Consider the following 10,551-nt stretch of genomic DNA (forward strand, 5'->3'; position numbering starts at 1 on the left):
GCAAGGGTGCAATGATACCATAATTAACAGCGGAATTTAAGCTGGCCAATTTGGAAATGAGCAGGGTAAGTTATTAGAAAATGCGTTGGGATCGATGAGCTGTAAAAACAGAAGTAGTGTGTACAGCTGACTGGGTGCCTACAGTGTACCATCCCTAGGCTAGTTGCTTAACATTAATTAATGCTAATTTACAACAACTCTGCAAGGTAGGTATTACAATTCCAAGTGTATAGATTGCTAATAGACTGACCTCACATACTGTGACCACAAGTGAAGCCATAAGAGATAGTTGAAATTCAGTTATCATTCCAGTATCGAATACACAACACGACGCATATATTTAATATTGAGACAAGTGTTATGTGACTCTAGGAACCTGGAAGAAGTGGGGAGGTACTTACGGACCTTAAGGTTTTGCCAGGAAAATGCAAAACCCAACTAAGAGATTGACTCTGGCAAGAGTTACAGGTTTCTTAGAGGATACACAGAGAAATGTGTATACGTTGAATCCAGAGGTAAGAGCTACACAAACAGCCACCTCTTGAAATCAATCTACAACTGATGTGCAATAAAGTTCAGCACATTCAAGCAGAGTCAACAAGAACCCAGTCAGCATCCTGGCTGAACTCCGGGCTCTTTAATAACAAACAAGCGACCTCAAGCCAGCCCACGTATTACACAGGAAGATACACTGGGTTTTTAAGTGAGGTGTGAGAGGAGCCAGTCTAGGTAGTTGAAGCCCCAGGTCTCTCAGCTGAAAGTAACCTCAGTGACTTTCAGCGATATTTGTCTAAACCAATAGAGAATTGTTAAATATTAATCTTCCAAGCTGAGGAATCCATGCAAGTGTTACATATTTCTAATGTTTACATGCATTTGGCCAAACAGAGTGACAGCCTCGTTACTCCAACTTCAATCATGTAATCGAATACCTGATTAAACTTGTGATTTTCATTTGAAGTCTCATTCCAAGCTTAAGTACTGTATTAGAGCATTTAAGAGAGCTACAGTTTCCCATATTTCTCAGTTTAATTTATTAGACTTGTAAAGTTTTGTTGCCAAAAAACTGGCCTCTGTACCCCGATAGCTGAATTGAGAGTCGGAGGCAGAGTTCTGGGGAGGATGGAAAAGAACAGCCTTACTGCTTTGCCAGGCAAAGGGAGTCAGAGCAGGCTCATGCCTTAGAGACTGTGAGCCAGTCTTGGGGCTGAGGTCTTGAGGTTTTATAGAAAAACTGGGTAAGAACAGAAAAGGTGATAACAATCAGGATGTTTTACAGGGTGTTACATTCTTTTCATCTTGATAAGAACTTGCTGTTGTTTGGAAGAATTTAGAAGGGTCCGCCCATTTTCTTGAGGTTCATTCAGTCCATGACCTTCTTTCAAGACCTCTAGGATAAAAAAGGATTAAATTATTCTAAGCAAAGAGTGCACAGGGAGGGGAGCCTGTTTGTCATCGGATCAGTTTAGCTAAAAGCACAGGCTTGAACAACTCAATAGTCATCTTGTTAGTTTTCTACTCTTTCCATTTTTTTTTAACTAAGGAAATTTTATTTGTTGTCAGACAATTGAAATCTTTGAGAAAGGACTCAAATACGTTAAACCTATAAATGCGCTTTAATATAGTTGAAGGCGTTTCATGAACCAAGTTTGTAAATGAAATCAAATGTTAATCATAGGTCTCCTCAAAAGTGATTGTTAAAATTTACTGGCCTTATAACTAGATTAATAAGGCTTAAAGTTGAACTTAAAAACTTAAGGAACTCAAGTTTTCAATTTGAAACTTTAATTTAAAAAATTAATTTTAAAAACCAAGCTAAGCCTCTGTTGACTGAAATAAATGCACAGCCTAAAAGTTGAGAGTTATGTTTCATTTGGCGGGAGGACTCGAGCCAGGATGACAGCCTCTCAGATGGCTCTGAGAAACTGCTCTGAAGAGGTAGGGGAGGAGCTAGGATATATAGGAGCTTTACAACAAAAATCAGGTAGTTGGAACAATATAAGATTACTTGTTAACTAAAGAAAACCAGGCATCTCAAGTTAAAGAATTTAGCGCTTTTCTATATATGGGAGGAAGCAAACTTTTGGGCTCATAGTTCATTCCTTTGACAGGCACCTAGCTCTCTAGGGCCAGTATCCTGTCCTTTCTTATTCTGAGTCCCCTCAGGGTGCACCACTGTGAGTGGCTGCAGAGGCCGGGCTGCAGGCTTGTCTTCACTGGGGGGTGGCGGCAGCAGCTGATGACTTGATGGTTTCAGCCTTCTTTGTTTACTGTTACGGTTTGCAGTTTTTTTCATTCTCACCTCTGATTAATCTTTCTGTGCACTAAATTGCCCTTGAGGACACCAAGAAAAACTCCGATCAGTGTAGATGAGGAAACTGAGGCAGTCATTTCCTAAGTGACAGAGCTGGGATCCCAAATCTGCCAGCTGCAAAATCCATGCTTTCCCCATCATTCTTCATCGCCTTCCCTGACAAATAATTAGCCAACAGTAACATACAATTAACATAAAAACTTGAAGAGTTCATTCTTTCTCCCATGTCCTGCAATGCCTCAGGCTTATAATTATATCATTATCCCACAGTGCAGAGTAAGGCGGAGTAGGTGTTTTAAGGATTCGGCTGAATTAGTATGACTTTAATTATAACATTGCGTGGAAATGGCTTTTCCTACTAAATCCCTAATGTTGGCATGTGTATATATACTTTGCCAGTTTCTCATAAAAGTGGAGTGTAAATAGAGAGAAGAAATCCAATAACCTATGGCTGATTATTTAAACTATAAGTATGTTTGTTTTATAGATAAATTGGAGTTTCCTGTCTTCAAGATTTTCCCGAGGTTGGTTTTGTGTGTGCCTAGGAGGTGGCATTGCATGGAGGGGTGTTCCCCTTGAAGCATTCTAATGAAAAGCAAAATCCAAATCTCCAAACAGATAAGAGATGACCATTCTCTTGAGCAAGCCAGTGCTCTGGAAGCTCTGTTCAGAGCACTCAGCCTATTACCAGGGACAGCACTCTAAAGAGCCTCCTAATTTCTTGCAGAACTGGTTTAAATTTCTCGATCAGACAGCTGCTTCAGCACTGCCGGTCTCCCACTGTCTCTGCATTTTCTGTTAACGAGGAGGAAGGCCAGTAATGGTTGTTGAGGAACACAGTTGGTGGCCTCCCCAATAACCATCAGAGTCAGTCCTCCTTGCTGACAGATTCCCAGTGTTGCTCAGGGATCAGACAGGCAGTCCAGGGAAGGGCTGATTTAATAGTGATTACCCCGATCCTCTTTGCCTGTGAAAGGTGTAGAGGTGCACATGGGACCTAGTTTAAGCCGATGGGACATAAGGGTAAGACTGCAGGAGCGGGCACGGGGCTTCTGTAAAGCATTCTTCCCTGAAATACAAGGGAGAGCAGTGAGCAGGAGCTCCTCTGACCATGCCCTTCCTCCTGATGGGATGCTGTCCTTTAAACAAATGATGCTTGGAATTTCAGCAGCCATCTGGGAACTAACTGTAAAAGGCAATATTTCCACTAAAAGCAACATCTGTCTAGGAGAGATCAAAACTGACTCATGAATTTTATCATAGCCGGTTCTAAGCAGCAGAACCTGACGGAGGACAATGAACTTTGAAGGACCCCAGGGATCAGATCCTTCCTGGATCGAACTGAAGATCATTTGCTGACACTGACACTGGTTTTGACAAATCCTGGACAGACTAACAGATTTACTCTGCTCCACCCAGAGTACTAGTTTCTTAGTTAGTCTAACCACCATGAACTGCTCTGTTGCATTTAACTCTTTTTTCCCCCCATTTTTTCAAAGGAAGAATAGTTAATTTACAATGTTGTATTAGTCTATGGTGTACAGCATAGTGATTCAGTTATACAGATATATTTTTTTTCATTACGTTACTACAAGCCACTGAATATAATTCCCTGTGCCCTACAGTAGGACTTTGCTGTTTGTCTATTCTGTACATAGTAGTTTATGTCTGCCAATCCCAAGCATTTAACTCTTAAAAACCCCTGATTTTTCCTCAAGAAACTTCTCGGTGACTTTCTTCAAGGATATAAACTTAATATTAATTTAATAAACTTGCATTTAAAAATGAAAACCAAACGCCAGGCATCTTAGTTTCATTTGTTCACATGACCATAGAAAGCATATGATTCTCCAGTTTGCTCCAACTGACCCCGGAACCACCGGCCACTACTAGATCTCTTGCTCAGTGAACCTTCAACGTCCTTCTGTTTTATACCAGAGATGGACAAACTATACAGCCCGTGGGCTAAGAAATAAAGCTTTACTGGAGCACAGCTGCACTCACGTGTTCATGTATTATCTTCGGCTCCCGTGGGCTGTACCTGCAGAGCTGAGTGTTTGCATCAGAGACATCACGATCTGCAAAAACTAAACTATCTACTAGCTGGCCCTTTACAGAAAACGTTTGCTAACCTCCGTTTTAAGTACTGTTCGTTGGATTTTCTGTCACATCCTATTGACAGCATGGCAAAATGCTAGGCTAACCGTATTTTGGCTACTTATTCCAGTTCCTGGGCCCACCTACTAAACACCCAGTAAGATTAAGGGCATTTCTGCATACACAGCCTGGTGGGCCACGGGCTGAATCCAGTACCCACTCAATCTATAATCTTGTACAACTGACTTTACCACCATCCCGGCACCCCAGCTCTTTTCCAAGTCAGTGACTGAGCCATACTCTGTCTCAAGAGGAACAGCACACATGTAGTCTGGAACATTCTTATAATGGTTCCCTTCCCCTTGGCTAGCTTCTATTTATCTCTTCTAGCTTAGCTCAAAGGCCATTCCCTCAAGAAAAGATTCTCTGACCCACCAAATAGGTCATGTCCTTATTTTATGGTCTCATAAATTTAGTATGGGCTGCTAAATTTCTCTGTCATAGCACTTATCAAAAACTGTAATAAGGCATAAGTTGTGCAATGAGTTTTTATTCTCACCCTTCCTTTCTTAGAATAAACACTCCATAGTTTTTCTTTATCCCTAGTGCCTAGAACATTACCTTGTGTGTAAAATACACAAAATAAATGTTAACAAATGAAGGAGGAAGAAGTGAATGGAACAAACAGCACCAATAGTACTTGGAACCATGTGAAGTCCTGTGTCCTTTACTGGACGATGTCCATCTTTCAGAAATATAGAAACGATTCCAGTGTGTTAGGCTGGTGGGTTTTCTGTGAGTCTGAGACTATCCTGGTAAGTGGGCCAAGATCTGGCAGCACGGCCCCCACCCCAGCCAGCAGCTCCTCATGTTCCTCCTGTGACTTGTCGGGTGTCTAATCTGTCCACTGCATGCTCTCGCATTTGTGTATGTCGGCCTCTGCCCGCCCATGTGGTAGCTGTGCCCCTCACTAGCTGTGTGCCGTTAACAGGCTACTTAATTTTCATTTTCTTATCTGTAAAATGAGGACACAGTATAGATTAGAGACTTCTCCCATTGTGAAGAGGGCATGTAAAATTCAGCCTAAACGCAGACACCATCACAGAAGTAAGGAGGGAAGGGGAAAAAACACCTTGAGAAGGAAGATATGGTCCCCATAGTCCTATTAGCAGAATCCAGAGTATTTAGCTGGGGAAGTTTTAAACCTAGAGACTCCATTACCTTTCTTTTTTTTTCTTATCTTTTCTTTCTTTCTTTTTTTTTTTTTTTTAAAGAAACTATTTTCTGCCGATCTTATTTCCGTTTTCTGTTTAAGAGCCTGGCTTTGGAAGAACAGCTTAAGACCGCTCAGTGGTTGTTCCTCCCCATTCAGTGGCCTGAGTGGTGCGAGCTGCAGACCAGCCCTCAGTGAAGGTCGAGGGCGCCCGTCTTCTGCAGGGAACTGCTGGGCGGGCACAGAGGCACCTGCGCCTTCAGACCCATCTGTGACCTTGGGAGGAGTAGCAGTGAACTCGGGAGCTGGAGGGACTCCCTCACCCTGACGTTCCTCCTTGGTCATGGCCTTCTCGGCAGTGGTCTGCTCTTCCTTTTCAGTCCCTTCACGACCTCTGTAGAAGCAGAGATCAGGTGTGACCTCCTATGGATGTTGACGAGGGATGGTACATGTGCAGAACTTTCTGGGCCAGCATCCAGCACATCAGACCCACTGAGGGAGCTCCCTTGTTGTTTTAAGGGTGACACTGTCCACAGGGCATAGAGTGTGTTTTACGGGGAGCAGTGGTAGGTGGGTTAACATCCAGCACCTCTGGGAGAGGCTGGTAGTCAGCCCTGGGATCAATACCCATCAGAAGACACGGCTCCTGGAAGGCTGCCTGGATCTGGTTTGGGAAGGCTCTGGGAGAGAAGCAGCCAGCAAAAGGAGTGGCTCCAGTGGCAGCAGCAGACTTCAGCTCAGCCCTCCGACCAGTGTTTCTAGAGGATATGACACTGATCGGCCAGTTTTAAATGGTAACAATGGCAGAAGCCATCAGCAGAAGCTTCTCCTGCGTCCCCTTCAGATCTATAATGTAGAGGCCATCACTTTTCCTTTTGTAGATGTACTGTTCCACTGGGAAGTCAAGGTTGGTGCCACCTGAGTGGGTTCCTGCTGCGAGAAATTTGAGGACATTCTCCTCCCTCACGTGCAGGACATTATGGGCTCCAGGTGTTGTAAACATCTCCCTCTCAGTCAGGACGAGAACCCAGGACAATGCGGTAGGGGCCCCTCTGTGGCTGAGTGAGGGAAGGCTGCACTACCTTTCATTGGCGAGTGTGAAGTTTTCTCCACCCGTCCTCAGGAAGAGGATCTTAGGAGCAAAATGGACCCACAAGGAAAATGTCACCTTCAGTTATAACAAGTTCCACTGAGTCTAAACCGAAGTTTCGATCTCACTCCCAATTTAAAGCTTCTGCTCGTCCCAAGATCCCCCAATTTACAGCCCTCAGTGTAGGCCTGAGCCATGGGCTGAAACCTTTAGTGTTGAGTGAAATGCGCGTGTCTGGATCTCTGGGCTTGGGGTGAGACGGCAGAGAAGACGAAGGGAGGGATGCCGCTGCGGCTGCTCTTTCAGGTCTCCCCCTCCGCTAATCCTGCCCGTCCCCGGAGACTTTCACACCCTGGCCTTCGGCCAGTTGCATGTGTTGAGCCTTAACTCCCAGTTTTTGCAATTACTCTACCACCATTTTCTGCTGGGTTGATGTTCAAGGAGCTGTAAATTCAGTTACCTTCCAAATAGCCTCTTGGCCAGCGGAAGACTCAGGCATCCCTTCCCTGATGGCTAGTGGCCTCGCTGCTCCGCCGCTGCCTTTTCTCGGCACCCTCCTGCCCCCCTGGCTCCTACCTTCGGGGTGCTCAGACTGGGCTCCGAACTTTCTCACTCCGCTCTGCCTGGGAGGCAGCACGTGCATGAGTCTGGGAATGTCTGTGACTCAGGCAGCATCCAGACGGGAGTGAGAAGCCAGGCTTCCCTTCTTGCAGGCAGCCCTGATTTCTTGGAGTGGTCCTCTTAGAGCTTCTTTCATTTGGCCTAAGAAGTGGCTGAGTCATGGGGACCGGAGAAACAACGACACAACAATCCCTATTCAACCAACAATCCATTAGTAAGAAGTTCCTACTTAAGCAAGATGAGTTTGAGTCTCTTATCTTCTCTTATGCGGGTTGATTGGCGTGGTGGGGTGTTGCAAGACTATCTGGTCTAGGAGGTACCTAGCATCTCCTCTTTAGAATGTGAGGGTTCTTTCAGGTTGGCAGCTGTAGCCCAGAGTCCAAGATAAGAAGAGCACCATTTATCATCCTATTAAATCAATCTAAATAAATATAGTGGACTGTTTTATCAAATTTAGATCACATATTTTATAACTTGCTTTTTCTTACTTAAAGGTGTATTACAAAATTCCCCATGCTACTAAATGTGCTTTGAAATGTTATTTTTAATACCTGTGAGAGAGAGACAAAGAATCTCTCCCAGTGTCAGTAACATTTGGGCTGGGCCCAAAGGCTGAGTCATAGTTTTCTAGGGAGAGAAAAAGGGAAACCTCATATTAAAAGGTATGGAAGCAAGAAAGATCATCAGATATTCTGGGAACTGGGGCGGGGGGGGGGGGGGACTTGATCTACACAACCCTGTGAAATTCAAGGATAAGTACTTATTACTGTTATTATTACCATTGCTATTGCGGTTAATTTTATTTTCAAAAGAGGAGACCGAGGCTTAGACAGAGTAAAAGCTCTGTCAGTGGTAAAGCTGGAATTCAAAGTTAAGACTTCTGGAACCTAAAAGGAAACTGAATGTAAGAAGAAGAGGAAGAAATCAAGGAACCTAAAGACATGACAAGGAGAAGAGGTGCCCTAGACTAAGTGAGGGGGTGGAAAGGAGAGAAAAACTCTCTCCCGTTTCCAATTCGATCCCTTTTGTTCTCAGAGAGGCCTGGGAAGCCAACCACCAACTTCCCTCATCGGATGAGTGAAGTGTAATAAATGTGTGTTTTCTTTCTGGTACACATGTGAAGTCATTTCCAAAATTAGCCCTGACCAACTGTTAAAATCCCCAAGTTCCCAAACTCTCTCAACAGGAAACAAGCAGTGGACATCCAGATGTTTCTCCTCACAGTGTTTGTCTGTGTCGTGTTTACATTTATCTTTCTCTTGTCAAATCATGACTTTCTGAAATGCTTTATTATGGTGATCGGTCAAAAGCACAAAAGTCCTAGGAAGGGGAACTGAGGGAAGCATGGGTACAGGGTGACACGTAGCTCCTTAGCCACTGACCCATCTCAGAAAGCCATTGCTGAAAGCCACACTTCCAGCAAAGGCTCAGAGTTAAGAAATTCATCAAGTATGTGACTCAGTTGAGATTGCGTTTCTTTTCTTTATGCAAAGAATTAGCATAAAGAACAATCTTGATGAACCACCCTTTGGGGATTAAGAAGGAAAAGGACCTGCCTGAGAATCACACAATCTACCATGTGTACCCGAAGGACATCGCCCTGCAGGAAGAGAGCTGAACAGAAGGAAGCCTGGGATGGTGAGTGATCAACGGGCCATCACCGTGGGTATCACTGCATGTCTCTTACTTTGTGCCAGACACTGGGCTAGACAAGGTGAGTGTTCTGCAAACATTGCCTCCACTAATCTTCAAAACAATCCTAGGAAGGAAGTACCATCTCCTGCCCTGTTTATAGATGAGGAAACTGAAACCCGAGAGGTTAAGAACCTAAAATGTTTCACATCCAGTAAGTTGCTGAGCTGGGAATCCAACCTGGGTCTCAGGTCCAAAGAGACTATGCATTTAACTCACCGTTATATTCTGAGTACAACAGACATAATTCTACTGTTTTAAAAAAGGGGGGGGGACCCATTTTGTTCTCATTCTGCAAGGATTTTGCCTCAGTTTCTAACAGTACCAGAGCTATCTGCTTTTCTTTCTTTCAGCAATGATTTAATGAGGGTATTTCTCTTCCCTCCTCAATGCAGCAACTTGGCTTAAGCGATGGGGTCACTTTTGATCAGGTTTCTTGTCTTACTTTTCAGTGACCATTGTTTCATTCTTTCTTTAAATCCCAGAGAAAGATGTGAAAGGCAAACAGCACGTACCTGGCAGGTCACAGTGACTAGCGATGGAAAAAACAAGCAAACAAAACAAAACAAAACAGGTACAGGACTGGATTCTAGAAACCCTTCTCCTGCCAGGTATCTTGTAACCAAAGAGATAACTTATCAGACTTTCAACTGATGTTGCCTTTGATGGTTTGATCTTTTTAACTCCACTTTAATGATGATCTTAGCCAAAACACCATGCTGTTTGTCCCACTATTAAGGCAGGGAAGGAAGAAAACACAAACATTAATATAACCAACTTTATTTGGATCTGCTCTGTCTCATCAGCAATTTTATGGTTTGAGTATGGAATAATACTTAATATAGAAAAGGTGTTTTCTTTTTCTGTTTTTTTCTTTTTTTTAACTGAATGTTTAATTGTTTTGTCCCCTTTGGTCTTGCTAGAGAAAGCCCGGTCTCCTACACGCACATACTGTATAGAAGAATGGGCAGCAACAAAAGTCAAACATCTGCTCACCAGACCTGCACCTAAGTCTTCTTCTTAAGCACCAGGGGAAGCATCTCAAGTTAGTCTCCAGTTTGGCTTTGCAGGAATGCTGCAGAATCCTCTGCAGGGTTTTTGCCTCTCACCTTGCCTGGGAGTTTATAGGGGGCTTTGAAGTTCCTCTGAACAAACAGGGTCTCTGTGTTTCACTTATTGCTCAGCCAACCCTGGGGCCTTGGTTCCATCAGCTCCTTATTAAGTGTTTAGTCATTTCAGTTTCCACCTTTTGGTCTTGCTTGCTTTGCGAACATCTGGAGAGAATTAGCTCCCAGGCCTCTGTAACGTACCCATTTTGTGGTTCTAGGGAGAGTTGTGTGCTGGGGGATGCTGTTGCTCTTAACGAGCTTTCTTTATGGTGTTTAACTGCAAAAGGTACCCTCGTTAATATTAATAGACAAAGAGAAAGTGAGGCTGTTCCCCTTCTATTTAGCCCTTGCCTTCTCCGCTGTGAGGGAGACCTTCATGCTGAAAAAGAAAGAATAAACATCATGAAAATGGGAA

General features: G+C 43.8%; 1 pseudogene; it reads right to left on the bottom strand.

Moving 5' to 3' along the window:
• Positions 1-5,262: 5,262 nt before the first annotated feature.
• On the bottom strand, positions 5,263-6,627 carry LOC102505712 (annotated as a pseudogene).
• Between the last annotated feature and the right edge of the window lie 3,924 nt (positions 6,628-10,551).

The sequence above is a fragment of the Camelus ferus genome, chromosome 13, assembly GCF_009834535.1.
Source record: "Camelus ferus isolate YT-003-E chromosome 13, BCGSAC_Cfer_1.0, whole genome shotgun sequence".
Lineage (NCBI taxonomy): Eukaryota > Metazoa > Chordata > Mammalia > Artiodactyla > Camelidae > Camelus > Camelus ferus.